This window comes from Aythya ferina (genome assembly GCF_964211825.1).
Source record: "Aythya ferina genome assembly, chromosome: 7".
Taxonomy (NCBI): domain Eukaryota; kingdom Metazoa; phylum Chordata; class Aves; order Anseriformes; family Anatidae; genus Aythya; species Aythya ferina.
In genome coordinates this window covers 35,360,672-35,372,908 of record NC_140302.1, presented here as the reverse complement: position 1 = coordinate 35,372,908, position 12,237 = coordinate 35,360,672, and the positions used below count along the sequence as shown (strand labels likewise).

The window sequence follows — 12,237 nt, the reverse complement described above, 5'->3', positions numbered from 1 at the left end:
AAAAGAAGGAAAATTACAGTGATAACTCCTCCAATATTTTCTGACACCAAACTTTTAAATTTCTAAGTATGGCACATAAGTCAAAATAATAAAAATAAAAACAAAAAAAAGCCCCCAACAAGCCATGTTTTCAGTTTGCTCCCTCCCTTTCATAATACAGAGAAGGGATATGACACCAACGTAGTCATTTAGAGAATACCTAATGATTTAAATCTGATTACATATTCCTAATGAACTGTGCTGCACGTGCAGATCCTTGCAGCAGCGTGTCCTTGCATCAATCTGTCACACGACAGCAGAGCAGGCTGGTAAAGTAAATACCCTTTGGATGCAAACACGATGGGGCTCAGCAGAGACTGCAAATAAAAACCAACAACGAAACCTGCTTCGCTTCCCTTTACTGCTTACACTTCAAAGGAAAAAAGAGGTCACATCAGTTTGGTTGAAGTCAGCTGGCAGTGTGTATTTAGGTTTTTTGGGGTGTGCTTTAGTACTGCAAATCCTGCCCTGGCAGCACGATGAGAAGGGTGACGATGCACAACTGGGCTCCTGCATGGAAATGACCGAGCCCTGCTGCACAAACTAGACACTGCCCTTCATGGGGCCACCAGCACAGCACTGGGGACAAGGAGACACATGCCATGTCCCCACTGCCACCCCAGTGTCACACTCCAGGGGGAGCCACCAGTGAAGAGACTAGGGAACACCTCTGTACTTATACAGCAATTGCTTTTGTAATTATTCTAAGGATCCCAACTAAATTAGGTAGCAACACAGAAAAGGAATTACTAAAACTTTATTTATCAACATACTTTCCCTACTTTTTCACACTTTTTGGTTTGGACCAACTGGAAGCATTTCACTGACAGTGTGCAAGGCGCAGAGGACAGGAACTGACCATCTGCTGGAGGAAAATTCCCTTTCCACCCAAAAAAGAAATCTGCTGGTGCTACCTGCAGAGACAGACACACATCTGACCTTCCCAGTCATGGGGTATAGCATATGGCATTGGGAAAAAAAAAAAAAACAACAAACAAACAACAAAGAAATACTAAAGGAAAAGGATTTGCCAGCATGGAAACAAACCTGCAAAGGCACAGCTCTTGGGCACGCAGAGCCCACAGCACTCGGTTTGTCCGAAAATTAAGGTTCTCACCTGCAAGCCAGACTGACAGCAGACAGCTGCTCAAACACTGCCACTCCTGGCACTAAAGCCCACATAGTTATTTTCTAATATCTGAAATATTTTTTTATGTTGTGCACAGGCCGAGTTACAGTACACGCCCATATCTGTAAGCATCACATGCACATTACAGCTGGGTTTCTGGAGAAGACGGACACTGCACACGATTATCAGTGTGAATTGCCAGCTGGAAGGTAGGTAGTCCCTTGTTTCAATACTTTCTGATCCCACTGCCTAAAAGCAAGCAGAAATGAAAGGTTTCGCTTAGCCAGACCTGTAAGGAATGCAATAGGAATAGTTGTATTTGGTTTTTTAATGCAATATATCTTATTTTGCATCACAGGAGAAGGCTGGGCAGAGCTGCTGCAAGGAGTGTTTTCTTGGGAACAAGCGTGCAGCCCAACAGTGCCAAAATTTCCCCCACAAACACCAGTCAGTAGCGACTGCACGCACTGAGAGATGGAAACGTGGTGATTGCTTCTGGGTCGATGATGTTTTTGCCTGGACTGAACCTGCAAAGAAGCCTTCCAATTCCAAAGCAGCACACAAAAAGGGTCATAGCTCAAGGAAGACAATACAGCTATGCACCCTCCTTTCTTTTGATTATTCTCATTTTATACCTCTGAAATAAAAATGCAGCCCAGGAGACATCCTGGAAGGTTGTTATGGAAGCGATAATGACAAAAGATGATTTCTATTACAGAAGATTTCTATTACAGAAAACTTCTGTGACCAGAGCGCGCTGACCTGGGCACTGCTCCTGGCAGCAGAGCACACAGCCCCTGCTTGGGGAGATGCCTTTCCTCCTCCATCCCTCAAGGCTCACCTCAACTTCACCTTCTCCAGCAACACACCAAGCTCTTGCCTCCAGTTAACAGCACTGCTCAAGGATTAGCAGAAGGACTTTCAAGGAAGGAAGGAGCTGAGCAGGAGTTTTACAACCTTTGTATGCGTTTGCACTCCCCACTCCCACCCCCTAATCCAATTGCTTCTTTTGCTGCATTTAAGCCCACAGACGCGGGCAGAACCACCTCTCCAGTTTCAACCATGGTTTGCAGAAACTGGGTTAAAGCAACCAGAAAAATGCATTTGTGACATATGTAAACAGGAGAATGAAAAACTTGCAGTGGATGGGAGCAGATGGATGCCAGCTGGTTTCTGAGACACGGCTATAGCTGCGCATGGTTACGTGGAATCAGGAAGGCACACCGAAGGAAAAGTTGAGCGCTGAACACGGGGCAGCTCTGTTCCCTTCTGGAAGGCTTATGGCTCCTTTGGGACCTTCACAGGTACAAACACCTCACATCGCAGGTTTAAAGCCAGTGTCCAAGTCGTGGTGGGAGAAAAATGACAGAATGTGGAAGAACTCCCCACTGCAGCATTAGGAGCTGAGGCCAAAGGGCTGCACTTTGCCATTACTTATTCATGAATGAAGTCCTCATAAGTCCTTCTGAACATTTTTTAAATTTTTTTTTAAGGGGGCTGGACTTCAAATCTTGGCAGCGCAGTGTTTAATTAGCAGATAATTTTGAGCAGTGCATTTCAAGCAACACAGTCAGGTTGAAAGCATCGCTCAAGATGGAAGGAAGAGGAACTGGCAGAGGCCCAGTAACTGGGAAAATACAATGAGAAATAAATCAAAAGATGATGAGACATCTTCTCCAAAGCAGAAACAGAGGCTTGCAGGCAGGAAAGCAAACCTTCCTGGAATATCTGACTGCAGCACGAAGCCCTGACACCCTCCAGCCTGGTCGCAAGCAGACCTCACTCCATGCACCCATGCTGACCATTTGTGCCACGTGCTATTAATACGCAATATTAATACACAGCCCCCTTCTGCTGCTGCTCGGCTATCGAGGACGTTAGCTAACACTGAGTGCACAAGCATATGCTAACATGAGGCGGTATCATTCAACAGAAACAGGCTGGCAAGAGGCACCGCCTGATGGAAAATCCATCCATTGATTTTCCTAGGGCTTGCCCGATCGTGCAGGAATGTTGCTGTCACTGCCCCTGCTGTCTACAAATAAACAACCCAAATAATATTTGCTTTCCAGAGACAGCTGGTGTCAACAGCAGCATGCATTTACTGTCCTTTATTCCCCAGAATAAACTGAGATTTTATTATTGAATGTGCTTTAAAATCGCCTCTGGAATTCCTGATGGCATTACCATTGATAAACACCTGTGTATTTTCAATCCCTGACAAGGCACCGGTTAGCATTCAGATTCTTATCATTTCTTTTCAAGAACTGATATTAAGAAGAATTGTTACACTCAAGCACATTTACTAAGGAATAGAAGGGGAAGAAAAAACTGTATCTGATTAATAGTACAATAACAGTAATAATATAGAAATGTGCTCTTGGGAAATATTTATCACAAGCAAGTGCTTCTCAGAGTATTTACAGCAGATTTTCTTATAGCTCACAAAAAAATATAATTTTGTAAGGATTTTTAAAAACACTTATTTCTCTTCCTTACTCTGTATGTTGGATTCTGCATAAAGGACTGTTTTCCTTTATGGAAAGGGGTTAAAAAAAAAGTCACTCTGTTTTCCCACCAATCCTAAACAGCTTTCTTTAAAAGACAACACATGCAGAAAATACAGACAATATGAAATGCATAACAAGTTGTAGATTTGACCATTATGTTTAGAGATGCCGGGCTATTTCATCCAGAAATATTTTGGTGGAAAATACCCGTTGGTCAAATCTGGGTTGTTACCATGGGAATAGCTTTTTGGACCGAAACTGTATCCTGGACCCACGATCAAAGAGAATTATATTTCTATTTTGGAAATGAAGAAGTATGTTAATTTTAAAAAAGAATCCGGCATTTGTACAGGACACTCCGTTCCCAGTCTGCAAGCTGTATTTGCACAAACACAGGAGCAGACAACAGCAAGAGCAGCGTCTGTAACCCCACTCAGGGGAATGGGCTGGTGGGCACCGCGCTGCCCTCGCCCCCCTTGGCTCCAAGTGCCAGGAACACCCACCAAAATAATGGGGTAGGGAAGTTCCTCCCACTGCAAAACCCGTTGTTTCCTAAAGTGCAAAATTAATTTTTTTTTTTTAATTTAAAAATTCATACTTTTTTCTGTCCCAATGTTTATTATCGCATCCTCTGAAATAATAAAGCTGGCAAGAGCTACATGTCTGCCTGAGCCATCTGCTGCTGCCGAACCTGTCCTCCAGTTCCTCGCTTACACTGCCTCGACTTCACTTATTTCACGCGGAACACTGAGGGCAGAACACAAATAGGTTTGGGGTGAGAAGGAAGGACTGATGAGAAGCACTTGTCACACCACAGGGGCACTTCAGCAGCCACCCCTGGGGGCTGTGGAGGTGCTGGGGTTCTCACTCCAAGCCAGGCACCAGCACAGCTGCTCCAGGGCAGGCATCGCATGGTACAGGAGTAATTTGTTATTCCATACCCCCCACACACCCTTCCTTTTGCTTCCCTGCAGAACACAGTAGTACCTGTACACAGCCACCACAGCCCTCAGGGCCCATTTCAGAAGATGCTTTTGCTTTTAATATGAAGAAGAACGTGAAGCTTTCGCTGAAAGTCTGATTTTATAGGTATCAAGCCAGGTTTTTATGGATCAGAATAGTGTGCTCCCATTACTTCTTCTGACATAAAGAAAGAAAAAAAGAGACTGCCAGTATGACACAGCTAATTAAACAGCAGCTTTTTAATAAGACAACTATAAAACTTGAAGATGAGTCGAGATTCCCTTAGGCCACAGCACCATAAACACTTAATTTTAGTTTGTCAGGTACAGAAATCCTCCGAAATTATTTAAATGACACTTTTAGCTTCAGAGAATATGAAACACGGTGGTCAACCTTCCTTCCTTTTGACAAGCCATTCCGAAGAAAAAGGTCTAAAAAAGCATCTCAGAGATCTTCAGTATGAAAGCAGTGTAATACACACGTGCACAGGTGCTACGTGCCCAGATGTGCACTCCTCCAGCCCAGCGCCTTGCAGCTTTTGGGCAAATTTACCCTGACACATCAAGACAGGAGGCATACACATCTCCTGCATCTCCCTTCTGTAGTCCCAGAGAGTGCACACATCTACAAACACAGACACATTTGTTAAATTACTTTATACAAACCGATTCTGTCAATTTGCCTTTTATTTACCTGTTTTGCAGTCGATGCAGAACTGCAGGAGACCCAACGCCGCTGCCCCAGGGGATCCATCTTTTCAGATCACCTGAACGCTGCTGCCCGTCAAACCCTTCCTTCACAATACTTCAGCCAAAGAAAGGGTGAGCAGTTTTATAGACCAAATTCAGCATGCTTGTGTAGTCCCTCCCTGGCAATGGAAACCTTGATTTCTGAGTATTTTGCTTGCGGCTTTAGCATGTGATAACTGCTCATCCCATGGATTCAATGGAATAACCCAAGATGCTCTGCCCATGCTAAAACATTAAAATTTTCCTCCTGTGACTGGAAAAGGAGACGTTCAAGTTGATGGATGACTGGCTGAAGCCACAACAAACTCAAATCCTCTCTTTTTCCAGCTGAGCAGCCTACTGAGAGCCTGGCCACAGTGCACGTACCTCTATGCTGGGAAACAATGAAGGAAATCTACCTCTGATACAGGTACATGAAAAAAAAGTCAGCAGACAGTCCTCAGCCTCATCCACCAAATCTGAAAACCTTTGGAAAAAGTAAGCCAGGTTTTTTATCTCCAAGTCAGAGTGTTTTAACCACAACTCCATTTTCAGAGTCCCAAAAACTGTCACACACTAACCCCAGCGGGCCCACAGGGATGTCCTGACAGCCTCTTGCTTCCCCCAAGATGGCCTTTATGGCCTCGCAGACCTACTAAACCCCTGTGTACCATTCCCCCTAAGAAGGAGATGCTGGCTTGTCCCCATTTCACACACATTTCAACAGCAAATAAATGGAGTTGTACGCACAGCACACTGCAGTGATGGAGAGAAATGGAACGAGGCTACGTCTGCAAGCAGCTCTGCATTGTGTCTGAAGCAGATCCCTTCCTTTTCCATCACATCAGACGTTGGCGACAGAAACCTGCCCTGTGGCACGCATATTTTGTGCCTACGATCTTATTTTCCAGCTGAAGTCATTAATGTACAATTTAGTGCAAGTTAGCTGTCTCATAAAACATATCTTAGCCTTATCAGAAGCAGCTCCAGAGCAATTCTCAAAAGAAATCATACACTGAATTCTTCTCCCTTTATACTCAAATGCACCACATATATTTCCTGAAAGGCCACCAAAGAACCATAGTCATATTGCTGGGAAGAAAACAAAAAAAAAAAAAAGAGGGAAAAAAAATAATGGGATTGCAATTCATTTCTAGGCTCCAACTGATTTTGCACTCCTTTCACTATCTGAACTTTTTCTCTGTATCATAGGACTACGCTATATAAAGATTAAAATTAAAATAAAAAAAAAATGAGATCGCTGGATAGCACAAAGCCACAAGGCTAATTATCAACAAAAGTGATGGTAACTAAACTTAGGTCAATTTCTGAGTACTTCATGTACCCATCTTGTCCTCTCAAGGAAAAGTATATCAACAACCAAACCCCTATAATGTGTACAATCAAAACACACTGGCTTCCAAGAGACCTTTTGTTTGTCTATGGGTCAGGTAGGTCAACTCTAAAGGAAAGAGAAAGCACACTTGTGGGAGGAGAGCAAATAAAGTTATAAACATCCCATGAAACTGAACTCCAGCATGTCTGAAGGAAAGGTTTCCAGCCATCACCAAAACTGCCATGAAAGCTTTAAAACTGTGTGAAAAAAGTGCAAGAAGCAGTCAAACTCCTCACATTTCTGGACCTCATGGTCATCCCTTGTGTACCCAGGTCAGTGAAAGAAAATGCACCCGTCCAGCTACAGGAAGAAATGCACAGACAGAAAGCTACCTTACAAGAAGTGGAATGAAGTATCAGGAAAAATTACAGGTCAAAGTACAACAGGCAGTGAAATGCTATTTCCTGGACGGGTCAATCTCTCAAACCCCTTCAGATCAACCCAGAAGTTTTGCTGCCCATAACGGATTCAACACAGTTATGAACACAGCAGGGTTGAAGGAAAGAGAAAAAAAGTATTTTGACAGAGCTACACAAAATCCATGAGATATGCCACAGAACTCCTGTTTTATGGAAAACCTTTCGAGTTTTCATTGACTGACAACCTATAAACTTTTTTTTCTCTCTCTCACACAGGCACAGAGCTTTGATTCTTCCAGGGAACCAACTAAAGGCACTAACTAAAAATAAACAGATCAGCTTAAGCATCTCCCTTAAAAAAATATTCTTATTTCACAGCATGCTAATTAATATAACAGAACCAATATTTTCATATCAAGATTAAGAACAGTTCATTTTCAGCATTTTTCTCAACAGCAGATCAATTTAAGATGCAATTACCACCAATGCAATTATCTGGCAATTTGCTCACTAAATTACTTTCAAATATGTGTTACTGAGATAAGGCAATGCCTTCCTTAAAGTGACTTTGAGCTGGTGAAAGAAGAACCTGCAGGGAATATTTTCTAAATGATGCACATCATGCTTCTTCAATAATAAAGCAAAACTCTTGCTTCAGGAGTAACATATAGGCACACAAACAAAATGTACAGCTTTGTGGAATAAATAGGAGGGGATCACTGGGAAGCATATTGTGATACAAAATGCATCTAAAGGATTTTCCTCAAAAAATATAAAACTGACTTCCAAATATTGACATTGTCATATATCTAACCTCATGACACAGGTGACAAACGGCTAGGAGGTGAATCACTTACTTCTGCCCTTTACTTTTTCTGCTCTAACTACTTACTGTTTTTTCACAACAGTCTTTCACAAGCAGCTGCACTGGCATCTCGACAACACAAATGAAAGAAAAGCCATTCTTCAATGACCTGGAAAAAGGACAGATAGGGAGGTGACAAAATCTGCAGATTTAAAGTTATTTGGTCTGGTCAAACTTTATATTTCCTGATTAGAGCTAGGGAAAGATATGACACAACCCAATTATGCTCAATGTAAGCTAGTAAAATATGGAAAAATGCTTTCTGTGCACCCTGCTGGTCATCTCTAAACTCACCAGACAGCAAAGATCTTGAGGAAATCTCACTGCCCCTGAAAAGGGCAGCAGGGAATTTAAACCTCAGGGGAAAGCCTGGAAGAACTGGAGCTTTGAGCAGCTTCTGCACTTCTCCAAAGCAGCAGCCTTTGGCTCAGCTCTGAGGACCAAATCACAGCACCTAGGGACACCCATCATTGGTGGTCCTGCCTGAAACCAGAACAATTCTGCCAAATTACTCATGCAAGCAAGCATGAGTGCCCCAGGCAGCTGCTGCCCCATGCTGCTTAGACTGGAGAGGGATTTCCCACTGAAACACAGAGGTGCTCTGTTAAATGCTGTACCACAACCATGGGGGTCACTTGCTGTGGCTCCCGACCACTGACTCTGCCTCCTCACCTACCAGCGCTGACAACGAAGCACTTCTCTGCACAACAGAGGCCAAAGGAGCTCCTCTAGTGGCTCACTCATCTTTAGCTTTTCTCAACCAATGCAATTCCCCCAGCAGAATATAATCCTGAACTTATCTGCATATCTGTGCAGCTTCCCAACCTTCTCCTTCCACTAATACCTAAATCCAAACAAATTCTGTGTTAATACTTGAGGCTCGCAGAGGTTCCTCCTCCTATTCTGCAGAGAGAAACCCTTCCTTGCTTCAGCTGAAAGACTGAAGAAAATCATTAACGATCCATGATTTTTAACAGTCTGTGACTTTTAATTAGTACATGCTTATTCAGATATGCAAAATGCATTTCTAAAACCACAAAAGCAGACTTACCGTAAGACTAACTGCACCAGCTTGACCAAAACCGACTACTTTTCAACACAGAAAATTCAAAAGAGACCAAAACTTTGTGGTAGCTGTGACAAACCAGTATCTCATTTCCTTTACAAACCGTTCCTGGTTTAGTGAGGTAGGAATAGCACTGTTTTTGATATAAATACGATGGGATGGCTCAAGAAGATGAACTCTTTCCAGAGGACAGGAGGTAGTGACTGACCAGTATTCAAACACATTATCTATTGATCCCTGAAATAAGGATTTACTTTAGTTTCTTTAAAAATTGTGAACTATGGACTCTAATGATGCTTTTACAAACAGTTTTACTCAGGAAGTCAAATATACTGATCAGATTTACATTACAGGAAAACAACTCTTTCCAGGTGTAAATAAAGCTCCCACTTTGCTTTACAGTCTGCTAGAGGCACTAATATTTTGAGCATTACTTACACATAAAATTTTGCTTTCTGCTGAATCAACAGGATAGGTTTTGATTTTTCATAGTACAGCAGCTAACATGGCTAAAAATAGAAACATAAAAGTACAGCCACTTTATGAAAATTAATTTAAAGTATAATTCAATGAGTGGCTACAGACAGAGGATGTTCTAAAGCTATGCCTTCCCACAGAACAGCACAACCATCTGCAGTGATTAGCTACGCTGTTCCATCAGTACAAACTCTCAACATAAATGATAAACATTTTCTTAGACTGGTCATAATAATGAACAGGTTAATCATATTGATAATAAAAGCTTGCAGGATCTCCCGTGTTTTAGAATAACACTGCATGTACCTGAGTGCAGCTGGAGTTGCACATAGATGTGAATTCACTCTAATAAGACATTTGGGGAATTAGTTTTTGCCCTTTTTCTTTTTTCCTTAATTCACAGTTATGAAGGATTTTAGCTGGGCATCAGTGCTGGGTGAGACTGAATAGTTTTGGCTGAGAAGGCCCTTTGGGCAAGGCCATGTTTCAGGGCGGTGGGACGGGTGCCCATGCTGCTGGCTCCCCAAGCAGGGGTGCTGCAGCCTCACTGGGCCCCTTCTCCACCATTGTACAGCACTCTCATGAGGAATTTTCATCCCATCGTACAGCCAGTTCCAACTTTTCTTGCGTCAACTTATGCCCACTGCCTCCTGTCCCCGTGCTGGGCAGTTCAGGGAAGCGCCTGACTTGGTCTTCTCCACTGCTGCCCTCAGGTAGCTGAAGACTGCAGCTTGGGCCTATTCTGCAGCCGTCTCCCCTCCAGCCTTCACAGGGGTGTGATGTTTACTCCACGTCCTCACGGCCTTGCACTTGGCTTTGGCCAACACCAGGAGGCTCCCCATGCTTTCCCCGTTCCCCACAGGGCAGCCCTGCCCTCCTGAACCCAGGCCACCTGCCAGCCCGCTGTGCGTGCACTTCATCTCACCATCCCGGTCACCGACAGAGATGTTACACCTGAATACATGGCTGAATATCATCCAGCAGAAAATCATGTATAAAGAACTTTGCTCCCCTGTTTGTTCAGATTAAACGAGGAACAGCTGCTGTGCAAACGTGACTTCAGTTTGCTCTCTGCTAGAGCGTCGTAGCAGTCATTTCATTCAGATCCCACGGGGCTGCAATGATAAGGAGATATCACATCCCACAAAAGCATGAATGATCTCCTGGAAGGCCCATCCTCCTTCTGACGTGCAAAGCCTGCCAAGTTTCGCTACCTACCTTCCGCAAGCTTCCACAGATGTTAACTTATTTGGCAGTTTTCTTCATGACAGAATAAATAATTTTTTAAGGGTCCTGGCCAACATAAACAGGAAAAAAGCTCTGTGTTCAAAGGTCACACTGTGCATGCCTTCTATGTTTTTGATGTACAAAGGATGTTTGTGAGGATGTTTCGTATGTATACAGAATACAAACTCAGGAGGACATTAACTAACATCCAACTCGTCCACTGCATCTTAGAGAAACAACAAAAATTGCTTCATGATGCATATAAAACGCTCTAAGAGCTGCAGTTATTTCAACAGACTTCAATTGCTAGTGTTTTGACCATTTGCCACAAGCACTCAAGAGAAAAAAGCTCACAAATGTCACTACATCTCAATTCAGCAGGAAAACAGCTCAACTCAGACATTCCCTGATAGGCGTGCAACTGCATTTATTTCCATCACACTGGTTACTCTCCTACATTTCTAGATTTTTTGGCTCACCTCCACCCCCCAAATAGGGGAAAAAAGGTTGAAATGGGTTTATGCATGCCTCCTAAAGGCTTCTCTTAAGCATCCTTTTCCACCTGAAATAAATTAATTGCATCTACTGGCAAGATTTCAAGTCCCGAAAGAAGTATTACAGGTGTTTTTAAAATTGACCATAGAAAACTCAAGGGTGGCAAGGAGCTCTGGAGATCACCTGCTCCAATCATCTGTTGAAAACATGGCCTTAGGCTACTTCTTCCCACAAGTATTTCTTACATGTATTTAGAATAGAAATTATGACAATGACTTTTACCCTGTGCACATTCAGGAACTTCCTTGTGTGCAAGGAACACTGGTGTGCAAGGACTCGCTGCACACCCAGCCGGGGATAACCACACAGATAAACTCTGATGATACCAGAGGGTGGCACTACGCCAGACCAGCCCTCGGCAGTTACACAGCTGTCTCAGGGACCTGCCCTCCACATGCCTTCAACTCGCCTTCAAAACAGCTGCTCTGCCTGAAAAGCAGTGAGAACTGCTTCGTGGGACGTTTATAAGGCTGTCCTCTAGGTCTCTGTAATATCCAGGCACTTTTCTACAGCGTTTGTCCTGAAGCAGCACGTGAGGACATTAGGAAATGTCTCTTCACCTGGATTTCCAGGCCTGTCCACACTGCTGGACAGGGCAGGGACTCAGGGAGGTAGCACCACAAAAGCCCCACACAGCACCTGGGTCACACTCAGATAGAAACAGTGGTGGTTGATGTTCCTCGGCTAATCCTATTCCAGCTAACCCCACTGGAGCCAAAGCAAGAAGGGACCAACATAATTCCAAAGAGAATAATTTGCACTGAAAGTTTATATAACTTCAGTCATTTCTTTAACATCTGGGCCTAAATGGAACAATGAAACATAGCAGATGCAATGCATGCGGCTTGCAGTGTCATTTAAAATATTCAACTGGTACAGTTTTCACCATAAATGCGTAAGCTGGCCCTAAGTCCGTCATCTTA

At 43.4% G+C, this 12,237-nt stretch overlaps 1 protein-coding gene across 3 annotated transcripts in view; it reads right to left on the bottom strand.

Moving 5' to 3' along the window:
- PTPRE (protein tyrosine phosphatase receptor type E) overlaps positions 1-12,237 on the bottom strand; it is a 95,620-nt gene that overhangs the window by 61,730 nt on the left and 21,653 nt on the right. The window contains exon 2 of one of the 3 annotated variants that reach the window (XM_084525030.1): positions 8,017-8,098. The exons of the other annotated variants lie outside the window; for them this stretch is intronic. The gene's annotated coding sequence lies outside the window, so the exon portion shown is untranslated. The remainder of the gene's footprint in view (positions 1-8,016; positions 8,099-12,237) is intronic. 3 annotated transcript variants of the gene reach the window in all.